This window comes from Bufo gargarizans, chromosome 2 (genome assembly GCF_014858855.1).
Source record: "Bufo gargarizans isolate SCDJY-AF-19 chromosome 2, ASM1485885v1, whole genome shotgun sequence".
Taxonomy (NCBI): Eukaryota; Metazoa; Chordata; class Amphibia; order Anura; family Bufonidae; genus Bufo; species Bufo gargarizans.
The window spans coordinates 269,871,941-269,893,205 of NC_058081.1; the positions used below are offsets into that span (position 1 = coordinate 269,871,941).

The 21,265-nt window shown below is 42.1% G+C and overlaps 1 protein-coding gene across 1 annotated transcript in view; it reads left to right on the plus strand.

Annotated features, from left to right (window-relative positions):
• The window catches only part of TSPAN12 (tetraspanin 12), a 221,132-nt gene that overhangs the window by 191,876 nt on the left and 7,991 nt on the right, over window positions 1-21,265 (plus strand). The window lies entirely within an intron of this gene.

The window sequence follows — 21,265 nt, forward strand, 5'->3', positions numbered from 1 at the left end:
ATCTTTGTGTTAGGCCATCTTTATTTGTTCTGTAATTTTCGACTTTTCACACTTGTTGACACTTTTCAAAAGTGGCAAGAAAAGTGTGTGACAGATTCGCAATGAATTACATGAGAAACTGTGAAAATTACAGTTCACCAGCGCATAGATTCATTTCTTGTGCATTTTACGCTGACACACCTTTCAGTAAGAGTGGGTTAGAAAACTGTGACTTGTCCACAGGGCTGATTTTGTGCTTGGATTTCTGTGGCGAAGTCCAAAGTGAATCTGCACACAATCCGCTTCCTATTGGTTTCAGTAGGAATCCACGCTGCTGTTCTTACACTTGTGGAGTTCGAAATTGCATTGAGAAGAGACATTGAATAGGGCTATATCTGTGGGCAGATCCACGGCATCCAAAATGCAGAACCGCAGCAGAAATTAGAGAGGCTCCGATTCCTGTTTAAAATTTTCTGGTGGGTTTTTCCCGCAGAAAATCCATGCAAACATACCCTTAGTTATTCTTCCACAATGGTTTTTGTGGCCTTTTAAAACCCGTGAAAAACTCCAGGAGTTTAAAATGTTTTTTTTATTTTTTTTATTATGATTAAGATTAGCAAATTTCATATAAATTTGATTTTGCCGGTTCGCCGAATTTACCTGGCTGCAGAAAGCCTTTATAGTGGTGTAGAACACTGTGCCTTGCAGTAACATGCATAGGGAGTCTGCTGTTATAGTGAAACAATACTGTGAGTCAGTATGATATGCAGATGACAAGCGTCACTCTTAGAATCATTACACACTTCACTTATTTTGGCAGTTATAGGGCTAAAACTGACCAAATAACTCAAGTGTGAAGTCAGCCTTACAGTTCAATGTTAGCGTCAAGAAAAAGTACACTCCTTTACACAGTCGGCAGCTGATTCCACATAGATGTCTACAGAACCTGTTCTATTAAACGCTTATACAAGTAGAGCCCCCCCCCGACAGAGTGGAGAGGGTGTCAGCAGTAAGTTTGTGTTGACGTCACTGATTATTTTGTCCTTCCTTTCATCCGTCAGAACAATAACCCCCTAAAAATGGAACCTGTCTGTGGAACATCCTCCTTCATTTGGTCAGTAATCCATCAGTATTGCTAAAGCCAAAGAGTGGATCCAAAACAGATGACACATGAATGGAATATTTGCATGTCTTCTGTGTTTTGTACCCCCTGCTGCTTTTGGCTACCAAATCATAAGCCAATTCTGATGCAAACTAGGGACCATGTCATGCAGGCCTTGCAGCTGTTACATAGACAGGATGCCCTTTGTGCGTCTCATTTTTCCTTCCTTCTGACAGATCAGAAGAAGGGTCAAATAAATGATGATGTCAGCCAGGCTGAAAGGCAAAATAATGGCCCAGTCATGAAGTGGGGAGAGTAGAAACAGCATGAGAAGTCGACACATTGGCCCTATGACATTGTGGTGAGGTGGAAGCAGCATGAGGAGACCACAGAGTGGCCCATTGACAGAGTCTGGAGGTGGCAGCAGCATCAGGAGAAGGCCACAGGATGGCACAATGACAGTGTGGAGGTGGCAGCAGCATCAGGAGCCCACAGAGTGGCAAGGTGACATAGTGTGGAGGTAGCAGCAGCATCAGGAGACCACAGAGTGGCGAGGTGACATAGTGTGGAGGTGGCAGCAGCATCAGGAGACCAGAGTGGCAAGGTGACATAGTGTAGAGGTGGCAGCAGCATCAAGAGACTACAGAATGGCAAGGTGACATAGTGTGGAGATGGCAGCATCAGGAGACCACAGAGTGGCAAGGTGACATAGTGTGTAGGTGGCAGCAGCATCAGGAGACCACTGAGTGGAAATTTGACATAGTGTGGAGGTGGCAGCAGCATCTGGAGACAACAGAGTTGCAAGGTGACCTAGTGTAGAGGTGGCAGCAGCATCAGAAGACCACAGAGTGACCCAGTGACAGATTGGAGAGGTGGGTGGCAATTCCAGTACCAGCTGAAGATGGTGGGTGAAAGAAGGAGCACTTGGCATCAGATGTATGGCATCAGGTGGGTGGCAGCATCAGAATAGTAGCTGAGGCAGGTAGCTATAAGAAAACGGTCTCTTTTGTCAAAGTGTTGGTGTGGCACCATGGATGATCTAGTCTGATGCATCAGGCATTGGTGGGTGGAAATCCTGACTGATCTATGCCAGATTCATCTTGGCATGGTTGAGGACAGGTGAGGGCACAGGGCCTGCTCCCAGGCCATGCCAACTAGGGGTTGTGTCTGACGAACCCACCGACTCTTGGCTGGGGGTGTCTGATGTCACTTGGGATAAAGCGAATGACTGAGTCAACCATTCAAGAACCGCTGGGTTGCTGACACTGGGAGCTCAGGCCTCTTGCTGCGACTCCTGCTGCCTTGCCCCCTTACTCTGCTGCGACCTGTACCTGCACCAGAAACATTTAGGCCTCTGCCACTCCCCTGGTAGTTCTCTGTCTGACATACTGTTAGATCAAATAAATAAATAAAAAGGAAATTAAAACACCTTAAAAAAGTCTGTAATTTTCTCACTTTACCACACAACGCTAATAAGCCCTTTTTGCCACTAATATACGCCAAAAAGGGCTTTAGAACATATAACTGCACTGTTGAACGGCAAATATATACAGGTGAAACTCAAAAAATTTTGAATATTGCTTAAAATATTCATTTATTTCAGTAATGCAACTTAAAAGGTGAAACTAATATATGAGATAGACTTATTACATGCAAAGCAAGATATTTCAAGCCTTTATTTTGAATAATTTGGATGATGATGATGGCTTACAGTTTATGAAAACCCCAAATTCACAATCTCAGAAAATTAGAATATTGTGAAAAGGTTCAATATTCTAGGCTCAAAGTGTCACACTCTAGTCAGCTAATTAATCCATAACACCTGCAAAGGAGTCCTGAGCCTTTAAATTGTCTCAGTCTGGTTCAGTAGGAATCACAATCATGGGAAAGACTGCTGACCTGACAGTTGTGCAGAAAACCATCATTGACACTCTCCAAAGCCTCAAAGGTAAGTTAAATGTTCCCAAAGTGCAGTATCAAAGCACATTAATAGAAAGTTATGTGGAAGGGACAAGTGTGAAAGAAAAAGGTGCACAAGCAGCAGGGATGACCGCAGCCTGGAGAGGATTGTCAGGAAAAGGCCATTCAAAAGTGTTGGGGACTTTCACAAGGAGTGGACTGAGGCTGGAGTTAGTGCATCAAGAGCCACCACACACAGACGGATCCTGGACATGGGCTTCAAATGTTGTATTCCTCTTGTCAAGCCTCTCCTGAACAACAAATGTCAGAAGCATCTTACCTGGGCTAAAGAATAAAGAACTGGTCTGTTGCTCAGTGGTCCAAAGTCCTCTATTCTGAAGAGAGCAACTTTTGCATCTTATTTGGAAACCAAGGACCCAGCGTCTGGAGGAAGAATGGAGAGGCACACAATGCAAGATGTTTGAAGTCCAGTGTGAAGTTTCCACAGTCCGTGTTGATTTGGGGAGCCATGTCATCTGCTGGTGTTGGTCCACGGTGCTTCAATAAGTCCAGAGTCAACGCAGCTAACTACCAGGAGATTTTGGAGCACTTCATGCTTCCTTCTGCAGTCGAGCTTTATGGAGATGGTGACTTCATTTTCCAGCAGGACTTGGCACCTGCTCACACTGTCAAAAGCACCAAAACCTGGTTTAATGACCATGGGATTACTGTGCTTGATTGGCCAGCAAACTCACATGACCTGAACCCTATAGAGAATTAATGGGGCATTGCCAAGAGAAACATGAGAGACATGAGACCGAACAATGCAGAAGAGCTGAAGGCTGCTATTGAAGAATCCTGGTCTTCCATAACACCTCAGCAGTGCCATAGGCTGATAGCATCCATGCCATGACGCATAGAGGGGCCCAAACCAAGTACTGAGTACATATGCATGATTATACTTTTCAGAGGTCCTACATTTTTCTATTTAACATCCTTTTTTATATTGATTCCATGTAATATTCTAATTTTCTCAGATTGTGAATTTGGGGTTTTCATAAGCTGTAAGCCATAATCATCAGCCATAATTATAACAAATAAAGGCTTGAAATATCTCACTTTGCATGTAATGAGTCTCTCTCATATGTTAGTTTCACCTTTTAAGTTGCATTACTGAAATAAATGAACTTTTGCACGATATTTAAATTTTTCGAGTTTCATCTGTATTTTTTTGCCACTAATACACACCAAAAAGGGTTTTAGAACATATAACTGTACTGCTGAACGGCAAATATATATATATTTTTGCCACTAACACACGCCAAAAAGAGCTGGAATTTTCTCACTTCACCATACAACGGCAAATAGGACCAAAAAAGGTGCCACTAATACACGTCAAAAAGGACTTTAGAACATATCTGCACCGCTAAACAGCAGATAATATATTTTTGTTTGCCACTATTACACGCCAAAAAGGGCTTTAGAACATATAACTGCACCACTGAATGGCAAATAATCTATGTTTTTTTTGCCACTAATACACGCCAAAAAGGGCTGTAATTTTCTCACTTCACCACACAATGGCTAATAAACCCTTTTTTCCCACTAATGCAAGCCAATAAATGCTTTAGAACATATAACTGCACCGCACAAGGGCAAATATCACATAGAAATATTTCCTTGTAATAAACCCTGTTAATGGCTGTATCAAACAGCACTTGCACCCTAATAAGAACGGTTTGCTGGAATTACAGAGCTGTATAATTGCAATTTTGATCCCCAGTCAGTGCAGCAAGGTGTAATAGGATTGCTCCTATTACCCAGGCTGTAAACTCCCCTACTGAACCCTGTTCTGCTTCAATATTGTAGAATGATTCCTCCCTATCCTTTCCCTGAACTTCTGTACAGCAAAATAAAAGTTTTAAAGTCTTTTCAACCACTGTCCCTAGTGCCTGCTGCCGTCTCTCCCTGCACTAAGTATACTGGAAAATGGCTGAATCCAAGATGGCAGAGGCTATTTATAGGGCTGTGACATCACAGGGCTGGCTGGCTACAGATTGGCTGTATGCATGGCATTGTGGTTTATCCCTTGTTCCCAGAGTTCCTTGCTCCATGTCCTAACATGTGCAGCAGCCATTTTAGGAAAAAATGTGATTCTTTGCCACGAAACGTGAGGAAATTCAGATTCGGTGCGAATCAAATTTTTCTTGAAAATCGAATTCCACTTTGTCAACTTCCATTTGCTCACCTCTAGTTAAGATATGAATGGAATACAATGTAGGCCAGTGTTTCTCAGTATATCTAAGCCAAGTACTCCTACTCAAATATATGAAAGTACCCCCAAAGGCTGTAATTATACATTGTGCTGCACATTAAAAGCATTACATGAGGCCAGTGCTCTTGAGGTACAATTAAGATCTTAGGACCTAGACATACACAACAAGCAATTCTTTATTTTAATTATACAGTATATAGCACTGACATATTCTGCAGAGATTTACAGACATTGTCATCACTCGCTGGGGGACATTTACTAAGCATGTTGTGCCAGAAACATGCACCAAATCTATCAACTGTTTTCTCCAGAATTTTCTCTATAAAGAATACATCACGCCAGAAATTAGTTATAAATGTCAAATTAATCGACATTTAACAAAAACAATAACAAGTCAGAGTCTGAGACAAAAGTGAAATGTCGTAAATATGCTTCAAAAGTCGCAAATATGTTTCAAGAGTCGCAAGTGTGGTCTGGCAGAGTTGGTTGAAATGGTGCATTTCAGTTTAGAAAAGTTGCATTTAGTGCCCCCTGGATCTCACAGGCAGGAAGGCTGTAAGTGTATTACAGTGTGTAATACACTTAAAGGGCTTCTGTCACCCCACTAAACCGTTTTTTTTGTTTTTTGTTTACTAATAATCCCTATACTGCGAGCTCCCTATACATAAGTTAAATAATCATTTTGGTTCAGTAGAATTTGATAAAAAGCTATTTTTAAAATATGTAAATTACCTTGCTACCAGCAAGTAGGGTGGCTACTTGCTGGTAGCAGCCGCATCCTCCGATCCTAATGACGCCCCCTCCGCATTGTGATTGACAGGGCCAGGGAACGGCCCTGTTTGCATTCAAAATCCGGCGCCTGCGCCGCGGCCGTACCTATCTTCAATGTGCGCAGGCGCACTGAGAGGCGGCCGCTCCATCCTCAATGCGCCTGCGCCGATGACGTCACATCTACACCCGGCACAGGCGCATTGAGATGGAGCGGCCGAGCGAGCGGCCGGCTCTCAGTGCGCCTGTGCACATTGAAGATAGGTACGGCCGCGGCGCAGACGCCGGATTTTGATTGCAAAAAGGCAGGGCCAGCAGAGAACGATTCCGTTCCCTGGCCCTGTCAATCACAATGCGGAGGGGGCGTCATTAGCATCGGAGGTAGCAAGGTAATTTACATATTTTAAAAATAGCTTTTTATCAAATTCTACTGAACCAAAATGATTATTTAACTTATGTATAGGAAGCTCGCAGTATAGGGATTATTAGTAAAAAAAAAAAAAAACGGTTTAGTGGGCTGACAGAAGCCCTTTAAAGCCAATGCATGACAATACAGAAGTATTGTCAGGCATTGTAGAGGGGATCAGACCCCCAAAAGTTTAAGTCCCAGAGTGGGAAAAAAAGTAAAGGTAAAAAAAATGCGTCCTTTTTTAAAATAAAGTAAAAAAAATAGGGAAAAAAAGTTGGCCTATTAGGTATCGCTGCGTCCGTATCGACCGGCTCTATGAAAATATCACATGACCTAACCCCTCAGGTGAACACCATCAAATAAATAACATAAAAACTGTGCTAAAAAAAAAACATTTTTTTTGTCATCTTACATCACTAAAAGTACTACACCAAGCGTATGCCCCTCAAAATAGTACCAATCTAACCGTCACCTCATCCCGCAGAAAAATTAGCCCCTACCGAAGACGAATGCTCAAAAAATAAAAAAAACTATGGCTCTCAGACTATGGAGACACTAAACATTAAAAAAAATTGTTATGATATTGTGTTTAATGTAAAAAAAAAAATTTATAGTAGACCTATTAGGTATCACCGCGTCCATAACAGCCTGCTCTAAAAAAAATACCACATGACCTAACCGGTGAACACTGTTCATTAGAACCTGCTGTATAAAAATATCACATGACCTAATCCTTCAGGTGAACACCGTAAAAAAAAAAAAGTGTAAAAAATTCACAAAAGGTGTAATAGCAAGCAATCAAAAATTCATACGCACCCTAAAATAGTACCAATCAAACCGTCATCTTATACCGATGAGCTGCTACATAAGACAGTCGCACCAAAAAAAAAAAACTATGGCTTGCAGAATATGGATACACTAAGGGCTCTTTCACACGGACGTCATGTTTTTTGCCCGGATAAGATGAGGGTGCGTTGCGGGAAAATGTGCGATTTTTCCGCGCGAGTGCAAAACATTGTGATGCGTTTTGCACGCCCGGGAGAAAAATCGGCATGTTTGGTACCCAAACCCGAACTTCTTCACAGAAGTTCAGGTTTGGGTTAGGTATTCTGTAGATTTTAATATTTTCCCTTATAACATGGGTATAAGGGAAAATAATAGCATTCCTAATACAGAATGCTTAGTACAATAGGGCTGGAGGGGTTAAAAAAAAAATATTAACTCACCTTAATCCACTTGATCATGCAGCCGGCTTCTCTTCTGTCTTCTTCTTTGCTGTGCACAGGAATAGAAACTTTGATGACGTCACTGTGCTCATCACATGGTCCAATCACATGGTTCATCACCATGGTGATGGACCATGTGATTGGATCATATGATGTGACGTCACCACAGGTGACGTAAAGTTGTCACTGTGATTTCGTAGTAAAGAGATCACAGAGAGGCACGGAGCATTATCAGTCATGTTAGTGCTCCGTGCTTCTGCTGTCCGCATCGGGTCTTGGCTGTCATTCACGGAGCGGATGTCACGCACGGCATCCGCTCGTGTGAAGCAGCCCTAAGGGGGCTAATAGTAAAAAAAAAAAACACTAAGGCTACTTTCACACTTGCGGCAGTGTGATCCGGCAAGCAGTTCCGTCGTCTGAACTACCCGCCGGATCCGCCAATCTGGATGTGACTGAAAGCATTTGTGAGACGCATCCGGATACGGATCCGTCTTGTATCATTTTACACATGGATGCGAACGTAATTCAGACAAGTCTTCAGTTTTTTTTGCCAAAGATAAAACCGTAGCATGCTACGGTTTTATCTTTTGCCTGATCAGTCAAAATGACTGAACTGAAGACATCCTGATGCATCCTGAACGGATTTCTCTCCATTCAGAATGCATTAGGATAAAACTGATCAGTTATTTTCCGGTATTGAGCCCCTAGGATGGAACTCAGTGCCGGAAAAGAAAAACACTAGTGTGAAAGTACCCTAAAATATTAAGTTTAAATCCCCCTTTCCCAATTTTAAATATAAAATATATAAACAATAAATAAATAAACATATTACATAGCGCTGCGTCCGAAAAGTCCAAACTATTAAATTATAAAAAAATATCTCCTATGCGGTGAGCGCCGTAACATGCGGTCACCCCAAAAAATAGGATAGGACTGTTCTATTATGGGCCGAACGTTTCATAAAATGCATGCGGCTTTTTTTGGTGTTTTTTTTTTGCCTGGTATTGAGCATCGCAATACTTTTTTATGGTGACGAAAGCGAATCAAAATTTCGGTATCGAAACAACCCTACGCCGATCTGAGCGTTTTCACGATACCAAAATTTTGATTCGGTAACTAAAAATTTAATTTGGCTCCTAAATTTTTTTTAGGAGCGAATGGCTACTAGGTATTTTTTTTTTTTCTGTCTGGAGCACTGTTAACTTGTAAAATAACTAGTGCAACCAGAAAGTAGGTACTGTATAAATCCAGATATGCCATGATTAATGGGAAAAAATAAAAATGAGACATCATAGAACATGATGTTCTCTTTGTAACAAAACTAGAACCAGCCCGGTAGGTCACATTGATCCAGAGATCTGACAGTTCAGGGATGAGGCTTTTCTCAGGAGCATGTCCTGTCTGCTGCAGCTGGTGGCAATTGAAAGAATGGACTGAGCATGTGCGCTTAAAGGACCAACAGCGGGTGGTGATATATTTGATCAATTTCATTGAACTTTTAATTTCATACAATCACAAAACTATCAGATCCAGGTTCTGCTTTGACAACTGTACATTATTTTTCATGGGCCAACCCCTGTAAGTAGGTAATAGATTGTAGAGACATACTGGGAATTGTGATCTTTTTGTGTGGTTACAGGTACGCAATCATTTCTGGTCCTAGTGCCACATTGTCATATTGAACAACTCCCAAAGGACTGCAATACATCTTAAAGGGGTATTACCCTCTAAGAAGTTTATGGCTTATCAGAAATGCAGATTCCACTTGTAGGAGCGTCCTCTTCCATTTGCTACCCAGGAGAAGAAGAGATTGTACATGCATGCTCTATCTGTGTATTGAATATCATAAGCTTTACACATCTTCCATAAACAACAATGGAGAGAGCCGCATGCATGGACTGCCTCCTATCTAACTCATATTTAGTTTTTCTGGACCCGATTCTTAATATAAAGTGACCCAGAGATGGCTACACAGTGCACCATTAGTACTCGCTGTCACTGATCGTGAGCTACACGTATGTGCTACACCTTATCTCTCTGACATAGAAAGTACACACAATCCGCAGCACACAGACAAACATTTCTCTGTGTAGATGGTCGGGGCAGCACAGAATAGCATCGCTAGACAAAGGTTTTGTACCCCTGTACCCAGGGCATAGAAGTAAAGTACTATAGAGTGTTGTGCTGCACCTAGTCATGTACTTTTCCTTAGTATGTACTGCTATTGTTCTCTTTGTATGTTTTCTCCACATGTTTATTATATATTGCATGATATTGAATATTATTGCAGATACTTGCATAAAATACTATTTTAGATCAGCCAGGACATCAAGAACAAGGTGTAGTCATAAGGATTACAAACAACTAAAGCTTTTCATGTTGAATTTATCCGCTACATGTGGTTGGCAGTTGCAACTAACAATTCCACATGTACAGTATCTCTCTGCTGATTCTGCACCAAGAGTCCGCCACATCTGAACTCACGTTTAGTCTACATTAGAACTGGATTACCTGCACCTAATTACATTAGAGGGGTTTTGCACCTTTTGGAGAGGAGTGGCAGACCTGTAAAGATAAGCATACTTGCCTGTTTGATGACGCCACAAATGGTCATGTGACAGAAGGAGAGCGGGTCACTGCTGCGGCCATTATTGGTTGCGGTAGCATCAAATAGGACGTTTACATCCAGAGAGCCAGCAGAGCAGCCGAGGCTGTAGAGCAAAGGGGGAGCCAGCGTCAGGAAGCAGCTAAGTATGCTTTCTTTCACAGGTCTGCCCAGGAAGGAGGAGAGGTTTGCCAAAACCCCCACAAAGGTGCACAACTCCTTGAAATATATTTTACTGTGGTTTATTTTCTGTTGATTTTAATTTTAAATGTCTGTAATTTTTAGGTTATTGTATATAACCAATGTTTCATACGATTTACGGCATTTACACATAGATGAATCTTACTTACTGTGAAGTTAAGTGAAAATATAATCAAGTTTCCAGAGCCTGCTATTGGGAAACAGTATAAAAATAGCAGTATTCCCCAGAGGCACAAAACTACAAAGCAAATAATGGACACCCTCACACCAATACTAAGCAGGCTTATGATAACTCCCTTGGGATTAGTCTTCAATTCAGCAGCAATTCATCAAATTCCTACTGTGTTCCAAGGGTTGAAAATGTAGACCAGAACAAGAATGAATTGCTCAGATGTCTTAGTGGCAAATGCTGTGTGATAGAACCTACAGTAGTTAGAAGTGAAAAACACAGCTTCGGAGGCATAGTAAAATAATGTGAAAATGTTAATGCATGGTATTTAAAGGGACACTTTTATCAGAAGGGAGTATTTTTAAACTCCTTATTCATGGGAAACAATTGTTTTGTGAATATTTAGCTGTTTTTCATTTTGGAAGTACTATGCCATTGAAAATTAAATGCAAAGTATTGTCCTTCTGTACTTCTAACTAATCCATGTCAGTGCTGCTGCTGTGAGTGGAACTTATGTTATCTGCTAATATAATAGTAGATTGTAGAATTTGGATAACAGTATGCCAGCTCTATTGATCTCTTGATAGTCCTAGATAAAGATGTCACAAAAGATCAGTATACTAATCAGTGTGGTGTGTGTCGCTCTAATTGAGTAACACATCCCCTTCCTTCTCTAGTTTGGAGGGAATGGTCTAAATGAGAAAGTTAAGCGAGACTGTTTACCATGCTAAAAGTGCGAACAAATGAAGATGTTAAAGTCAGGGCAAGAAGTAGGATACATGGAAAGACTTAAAAATATTATATCCAGAAAAGAAATACATAGTATATTCACATATAGGTCGTGGTGCGCCTTTAATGCGCAATAATATTAAATTGTGCAAAACCTGTGTGTACTTTGTATTACAGGTCAAGGAAGTCTTTGTAAATATTTTAGATTGAGATATGTTAATCTTTCTCGTTCATTGTTAACTATTGTAACATATTTTTGCCCACTATGATTTATGTTTTTGATATATCCTTTAACTTAATTTTCCCAGTCATTAAAGAGGACCTGTCCCCGCTCCTGACATGCCTGTTTTAATAGCTTCATGCATTCCCTCTGTAATAACAATTCTGGAGCATCTATTCTTATGTCTCTATGTTGTGCCATTCCTTTATTATTTCTACTACCAGTAGAAGTTATGAATGAATTGCCAGCAGCTTACAGTAAAGGTACAGATGGGTGTTACCAGTTGGGGGTGTGTACCTGCACAGTCTGAGACCAGCAGCACTGATTGGACAGAGTCAGACACATCCACTATTGGTAACACCCAGTAGTACCTTTACTGCAGACTGCTGGCAAATTATTTGTAAACTTCTAGCAGGAATAATACTGGAATAGCACAACATAGAGCCATAAGAATAGATGCACCAGAATTGTTATTACATAAGGAATGCAAGTAGTTACTAAAACTGACATGTCAGGAGATATGAGATAGGACTTATAAGTTATAATAAATAAATAAAATGGAAAAAATAAAACCAGTAAAAACAATATATGTAATATGCCACTGCAGTTTCACTGGTTATCTGGAGTAATGTATCGAATAAATGGTGTTCAGCATAACTGCCAGACGTATGAAGGACCCCCGCAACTGCTACTGTTGTCGTTTTTTCTAGAAGTCCAGGTGATTTACTAAATGTTCTCTAGTACTTCTCTTCTTAGAAATGCCACATCAGGTGAGCCTAATATACCTCACCTGAAATGGCAAATCTTACAGTGGTGTGAAGTATCACCTGTTGTTCAGTGTGTTCATGAAGACTGGATAAAACGTTTAACCATGTACATCTGGCAGAACGGTGGACTCAGAACACGCCATGGAAAGTATTTTAGGAAATTTTGACCTAGCTTAATAACCTAAACAGTTAAAGATTGATGAAGTGAACTCATAGCACCTGCACTGAGTCCTTACCCATTCATTTCAATGGGTCTGTGTAAATGAGCGGTTTTTTTTCCACGCATCAGCTCTGCGTTGCGTGAAAAACGCAGCATGTTCTGTAATCTGCGTTTTTCGCGCAGCCCTGGCCCCATAGAAATGAAAGGGGCTTCAGTCAAAAACACAAGCAAGTGCGGATGCAATGCGTTTTTCACTGATGGTTGCTAAGAGATGTTGTTTGTAAGGCTACTTTCACACTCGCGTTTTGTGCGGATCCGTCATGGGTGGCTCCGTTTAGATAATACAACTGTCTGCATCCGTTCAGAATGGATCCATTTGTATTATTTTTAACATAGCCAAGACGGATCCGTCTTAAACACCATTAAAAGTCAATGGGGACAGATCAGTTTTCTATTGTGCAAGATTGTATCATAGAAAACGGATCCGTCCCCATTGACTTACATTGTGTGCCAGTACGGATCCGTTTGGCTCAGTTTCATCAGACGCAAGCAGTGATTTGATGTACGTCTCCAAAGCGGAATGAAGACTGAGCAGAGCCAAACTGATGCATTCTGAGCGGATCCTTTTCCATACAGAATGCATTAGGGCAAAACTGATCCGTTCCGTTTTGGGCCGCTTTTGAGAGCCCTGAACAGATCTCCCAAATGGAAAGCCAAAACGCGAGCGTGAAAGCAGACAAAACTGACAGAACTTTCTTGCAAAATGGCGCGAGTTTCACTGAACGCATCCGGAGCCAATCCTCCACGCTCGTGTGAAAGAGGCCTTACACTTCCAGTGGGTTTCTATCCAAGACTGATATATCACATAACTCCCTTCCCATTGGAAAAACATGAGCTGAATTCAGTATGGTGAATTTCAAAATGGCAACCTAAAACCTTTATTTCACAAAATAATGCAGCCTCCCTCCCAATTAATATTTTCACATATTGGAAGTCCATTTTCTAGAAATTTTCTACACCAGTTGCCTCACCTTGTAAATGTACATATATCGTTTCTGTGCATCCCTTAAGAGAAACAAAGGTTTTTAATGCAGCAGTGTACTGTGGAAATGGCACTTTGGCTAATTATCTTCTCGGTTGTAGGAACAGTCCTGCACATTTCTGCAGTTTGTGATTTCAGCTTTATTAGCAATTCTAGATACACTTGAGGATAGAAGAAATGATGCTACATATAGTACACTCATCTGAGAATGTTCAGATCTAATTATAGATAGGACTACAAAAGTCCTGCGCGCGTTATGATGTTGGAAACGTGATACGACAAGACAATGCAGATTTACCATACTTATGTGTTTATATACTACAGACAAATGGGTGACACGCTTAGATTTACAATACAATAAGGTATCTAGATTCTTTGCAGCTCTGACTTTATAGGATAATAGAATAATGGCAGTAATATAGAAAATCCATGCCTGGCAGAAGTCTTGGAGCTTAGTTCTTACTGCTTGTTCGGAAACAAGATTTTGCAGGCTTGAATTTAATATTCGAATTGTTGCAGTGATATCCCTTATGGCCTTTTATAGGCCAGTATTCATAAATGGAGATAATTCAGTGTTTATTGTTTTTTCCTACAAATATTGAAATAAAATTGTCCTGTAGTTTGTGTGATGTATTCTGTGTTTAATCTGCGCTTATTACACTACACAATTATTTTATATCCTGTATATGTGGGTATCATGTGAGAGTTCCTAAGGTTCTCTATGTAATTAGATTATTTATATTGCTGGAAGGTTACATCTTCGCTGCCATAACAAGGAGGCTGAAAAATAGTTTTTACTAGCCACTGTATAAAAGATTAATGAGGAAATAAGAGTTTACTATATTACAATTTTAGGCTACTTTGGCCCTTAGGTTACAGCTACATGGCACATTTTATTATTCAGTTGGATATTTAGTCGTCATAATGCAAAATGCGTTACATCAATCCGGGAACAGCAGCAATGCACAATATACTTTCAGCAAGGTGCCCTCCACCTCCCAAATGTTTTCTTTCAACAGCATTGAAAGACTGTATGCTGGCTGGCGTGGCCTGACCGCTGATGGCGCCAGCTGTGTGAAGAGGGAGCTCCGTCTGAGGAACATTAAATAAGCGGCTCAAAGCGGCAACCCTGGCTGGAATCAGCACTGCCTGACGGCCCAACTACAATGCCTCGCAGTAAAGTGGTTAAAAGGGGCCCTCCATCAAAACGTACAGAGTTTTTATGCTAAAGGCTCCTCTCCCGCTCCAGATCCGGGAAGCTGATCACCATTTGAGCAGGCCTCCTCTCCTCTCTCCTCGGGTGGAGACCACGCAGAACATCTGTGAGACGCCGGAGGGTGAGATATCAAAATGCGTGCTTACAAAGCAGAATATGCAATCTATGCTGAATGCCCTCCGCACCCCCCTATTGGGGGACTTTAAAGCCATATAAAGTGACCTAAAGCGGGAAATATCAGAAATCGGGGAGACAGCACCACGCATATGGAATCCAAGATGACGGAGTATGCCACTTCTCATAACACCTTAATAGATGCTCACTATGAGCTAGAGGAGGATTTTTCCTGCATGAAGAACAAGTTATACGACCTTGAAGATGGGTCTAGGAGAAACAATATACGTGTCGGGGGATCCCAGAGAATATACACGACTCTCAATTGTGGGAATTTTTTACTGGGTTCCTCAGGGATGTTTTACCGGATCTACCTGAAATGGACCATCTAGTGGACAGAATCCAGCGGGTGCCAAGGCCCAAGCAGCTTAATCCTAAACTGCCACGTGACACGCTGGCCAGGCTCTATTTCTACAGAACCAAGGAGGCCTTCCTTTCCCAACTACACCATAAACCAGCTATATCAGACGCGTATAAGGAGCTAGCGGTATACCCAGATCGGTCAGCAGCCACCTTGGCGAAGAGGAGGGAGTTCGCACCTGTCACCCAAGTTCTAAGAAACAAAGCTATTCCCTACAAATGGGGATTCCCGATGAAGCTGGTGATTACCAAAGATGGCTCTACTCTGACCTGCTTCACTCCGACTCAAGCAGAAGCCCTACTGTGGAAATGGCTTCTTCTATTCGAAGTCCCGGATTCTCTGCAATCGACACGACCAGCGGAGAAGATTACACAGGACTGGTTGGTGACCTGGCTCCAGTCGCTTATCCAGGTTCCTCATGATGTTCCTCTAGGACATAAGTCCCAGCTCTTCTAATGTTCGCAGTGTCCTCCACTGTGCACATTCCTCAAGTTACTGCTAGTGATTTCACTGGCTTTGTTTTTTGTTGTTTAATCTTCATCTTTCCCTTTAATTTCCTTTTATTTTATTTTATGTCAGCTCTTGGTATATTCATGGCCATATCTTACTCATGTTGGATCGTTGCTTGTGCTCCCTCAGAACACTGCAACTTCCCAATGTTAATTATGTCTTGCAATGGTGGTGAAGATTGTATCCCTGAATGTCAGGGGCTTAAATTCTCCATATAAGAGGTCCATGCTATGGAGAGAACTGGCTAAGGCTACTTTCACACTCGCATTTGGTGCAGATCCGTCATGGATCTGCACAGACTGATCCGTTCAGATAGTACGACCGTCTGCATCCATTCAGAATGGATCCGTTTGTATTATCTTTAACATAGCCAAGACGGATCCGTCTTGAACACCATTGAAAGTCAATGTAAGACGGATCCGTTTTCTATTGTGTCATAGAAAAACAGATCTGTCCCCATTAATTTACATTGTGTGTCAGAACGGATCTGTTTGGCTCAGTTTCGTCAGACGGACACCAAAACGCTGCAAGCAGCGTTTTGGTGTCCGCCTCCAAAGCCTAATGGAGACGGAACGGAGGCAAACTGATGCATTCTGAGCGGATCCTTTTCCATTCAGAATGCATTAGGGCAAAACTGATCCGTTTTGGACCGCTTGTGAGAGCCCTGAACGGATCTCTCAAACGGAAAGCCAAAGCGCCAGTGTGAAAGTAGCCTATGTCTCGGTGTGATATTGCTTGCATTCAGAAAACCCATTTGTTAGAGGAATTGCTCGCGACTATCACATAGAGACTTCTCATATATAAAGCATGCTACAGCTGCAACCAAAAAAGCCAGAGTTTGTATTCTTATTAGAAGCTCACTGACTCTGTCTGTTATATGTGAGCAGGTGGACCCAGGAGGGAGATTCACTGTATTAGTATGCACTATTAACGGCTTTTTGTTCACTCTGGTCAACATCTATGCACCTAACCGCTTACCATGCGCATTTGTTCACTCTGTGCTGCGGAAGGCGAGGCTGATCGCAAAGGGGGGGGGGGGGGGGTGTTGTATGTGGAGACTTTAATATCCCTGTCTCTAGGCAATTGGATTGCTCTTCGGAGGCTGTTATGCAGAGAGAGGATTTACATACATTATTATTAGAGGAAGATCTCCATGATGTTTGGAGATATCAGCACGCAAATGAGAGAGATTTTTCACTCCTTGACCCAATTCTTTTTCATATATTGATTATTTTTTAGCTGATACTCTTATCCTGCCCTCTTGCCTGCAATCCTCTATTGCCCTAGTAACATGGTCAGATCATGCCCCGGTCACTCTTGTGCTGGATGACAGGAGTCCCCGTGCTCCACACTACCCCTGGTGCCTCAACCCTTGCCTGTTGAAATCTCAACAGGTGGTTGATAAGATCTCTACAGTTATTTCTCGATCAATGACAATTTGGAAGTCTCAGATGTCACCCTATGGGGCGCACACAAGGCGTTTTGTCAGAGGTTTGTTTTTGCAGGCTGCCTCCGTAGCTAAACACAAAATAGAAAAAGAACTTAAGGAGGCGATGGACCGCATCAGGGACTTGGAGTTTGAAAACAAAACGCAACCAACTCTCACACACTCATCCCAGCTCCTTCAGGCATGGAATGAACTACTCACACTTCTACTTTATAATTATGAGAACAATCTAACCCACTGCAGGGCTAAATACTATGCTATGGGAGACAGAGCCAGTGCGTTATTGTCCCGTAGAGTTAAACAAATGATGGCCAGGGCTAAAATTGCATATTTAGAAAGGAATCCAGACAACCAGATTACAGACCCTAGAGATATTGCTGAGGCCCTTGCGTCCTATTACTCTAAATTGTACAACTTAAAAGATGATAATACGGTAACTCAACCCACAGAGGAATATATTACTTCCTTCTTAGGCTGAGTTCACATCAGCGTTCAGCCTTTCCGTTCTCCTGCTCCGTTATAGGAGCAGGAGAATGGAAAGGACAGATTGGGCACATAACTGAGGCGAACGCAGCCTACAGACCCCATAGACTATAATGGGGTCCGTTAGGTTTACGCTCAGAAGATGATTTTGGAGCGGAGACGAAAGTAGTACATGCAGGACTTTTGTCTCCGCTCCAAAATTATCTTCTGAGCGTAAACCTAACGGACCCCATTATAGTCTATGGGGTCTGTAGGCTCCGCTTGGCTCAGTTATGTGCCCAATCCGTCCTTTCCGTTCTCCTGCTCCTATAATGGAGCAGGAGAACAGAAAGGCTGAACGCTGGTGTGAACGAAGCCTTAGCTGGAAAAAAATCTTCCCAAATTGTCAGAGGAGCAGCTATCCGGTTTGAACGCCCCATTCACCAGACAAGAAATTAGCCACAGCATTAAAAGCATAAAATGCCCCAGGACCTGATGGTCTCCCTAATGATTATTATAAGCTATTTTTTGTTGAAATAACCCCATATTTGCTAAGTTTATTCCAGGCATGGCAGATGGCTGGTACGATCGACTCTATTCACCTCTCCGCGCCAATAACTACTCTGCCCAAAGCAGGTAAAACCCCCCAACAAACCTGAAAATTTAGGCCTATAGCTTCGTTAAATTTTGACCTCAAGTTAGATGCTAAGATGCTAGCATCTAGCCTCCAACAAATTATACCCGACCTGGTGAATTCGGATCAAGTAGGCTTTGTAGCTGGCATGCAGAACTGAGATGGTACGAGACTGCTGCTGCATCTCTTGCAGGTTATGCAGATCTCCAGGACCCCTGGTGTAGTTCTCTCCCTAGATGCTGAAAAAGCCTTTGACAGGGTGCACTGGGGGTTGCTGGAGGCTGTTCTTAATAATGGATTTGCTGGCCCTATATTGCAGTCTATTCTGGCTCTATAAAGAAAATGGGGGTCAGTCAGCACATCCCAATGCGCAGGGGCACATTGCTATGGCTGAGAACAACACTGTAAAACAAAACATGCAATGCAACAGCTCTCTGCAAACCAAATAAAGTGCAACAATGCATAATAATTGCTAGTGCTATACTTATAAATTAGAGATGCTTGGCAAATCATTTTGTACAAAATTATTTGAGCCCGTCTGCCGCATGTCTAGGCAATCTCTGTAAGACGGGTTCCTAACACTAAATTCTACCTGTTATGTGCCATGACGGCTACCATACAATTCAGGGAGTGTAGGTTCCACATGCATGCTGGGCCTGCTTTAATTTTTTTCATCTTTGGTGCCAAAATGGCCTCCATTATATCCAAGGAATGCCGATACCAACATGCATGCCGGGCCAACTCCACACCACTCCTGGTGCCAAATGGCCACCAAAGAATGCAATGAGAGTCCACAACTATATCTCTCCTGGTGCCAAATGGCTTCCAGTGAATGAGGGAGAGCAGGCTAAGCTATATACTCACACTAATTAAAATCAGCCTATGGGGCAGACGAGCTGGTCAGGAGTGCACGACTGAGGGGTTAGCCACACCTCCAGTACAAACTGGCTCTATACTCCAATCCAGTGGCTAGAGTACATGCCTCAGGGTTTCTGTCCTCTCCTTTCCGAATTAGCAAGGTTATCCGTCATCTTCGCTCTGGTGATGGAACCCTTGGCGGAGGCCATAAGATCTCACCCCAATGTTATGGGAGTTCAAATGAGTAACACTAATCACACTATTGGCTTATATGCAGATGATGTTGTTATTGTCTCATGTACGAAACTAGATACTTCCTTCCCTGCCCTTTTGGACGTTCTCACTCATTTCTCTCAGGTGTCTTATTATAAACTCAACTCCTCCAAGTCTCTGGTGCTTCCAATATTGCTGGAACCTCACACTGTCCAACACTTGTCTACTAAATAGCCTTTTGTGTGGTCCCCAGATGGTGTTCCCTTTTTGGGCATCACACTATGTTTTCCAGTCACAACAGTGGTGTCTCACAATATACAACTACTACTTAATACTCTCAAACCTGAAATCAGCAGGATCTCACGTCTAGAGCTCTCTTGGGTAGCCCGTATTCATATATGTAAGATGATATTTCTGCCGAAGATATTGTATATGCTTAGATGTATACCCTTACCTGTGAACAAATCTTCCCTTATTGAAATGCAGAATCTCCTGATGCAATTTATATGGGGGAATAAACACCCTAGGGTAGCCCAAAAGGTGCTTTACTACCCTTTCTTAATGGGTGGGATGAGTGTACCCAGTATTAGCGCATACTATAGGGCAGTCGCTCTTGATGCCATGAGAGAGTGGTTCAATCTATCTCCAACACATAAATTGGTCCAGATTGAGAATGCCCTGATCGGGCGGGCCCCTCTCAGAATATATGCTGAAGCTTCATACCTCCACCCTGTGCAGAAAACTTGCCCCCTAACCACTGTATATTATTCCTTTAACATCTGGAAGAGTTTCCTTGCGTCTCGAAAAAGAATGATCATAACCTTTGAATTGCCATACATTAGATGCCTAGAACCCCATATACCGGGATTGTCTTTACTAGGGTGGGAAAGGAGATGATTAAAAACAATGCACCTACTTTATGAAGGGGAAATACTTTTGCCCTTTGAAAAACTTAGAACTTTATTTAATCTTCCCAAATCCTCTTTCTACCAATACCTGCAGATTAGGCATTTCTTGACTACTAACTCTGCCCCTGGCCAGACGGTACACAGGCCTTTTATACGTCAGACCGGACTTTCCAAGGCCTCTCTCCGTTATATCGCTTTATAAACCAACCACACAAGGATAAGAAACTCCCCTTTATGCTAAAATGGGAGCAAGACCTTCAAGCTAATTTTACCATAGAGCAATGGAGACAGGCGTGTAAGTGGTTAACTTGTACCTCTCTTTGTGTCAACCATATAGAGCAAGTCAAGAAGGTACAATTGCGCTGGTACCTTAAACCAGACAGATTGGCTCATTGTATAGCAGGCTACTCCAATACATGTTGGAAACACTGTTCTGGTATTGGTACTTTATTTCACACCTGGTGGACATGCCCTAGTATTCTCCCCTTTTGGAGGGAAGTCTTCCAACTGCTCTCCCGCGTTATCTATAGTCCACTAGATCCAGCGCTGGCTCTACCACATATAGGGTTATTTGATATTCCCCACCCTGTCAGATGGATAATAGCACACATACAGTACAGACCAAAAGTTTGGACACACCTTCTCATTCAAAGAGTTTTCTTTATTTTCATGACTATCAAAATTGTAGATTCACACTGAAGGCATCAAAACTATGAATTATCACATGTGGAATTATATACATAACAAAAAAGTGTGAAACAACTAAAAATATATGTCATATTCTAGGTTCTTCAAAGTAGCCACCTTTTGCTTTGATTACTGCTTTGCACACTCTTGGCATTTTCTTGATGAGCTTCAAGAGGTAGTCCCCTGAAATGGTTTTCACTTCACAGGTGTGCCCTGTCAGGTTTAATAAGTGGGATTTCTTGCC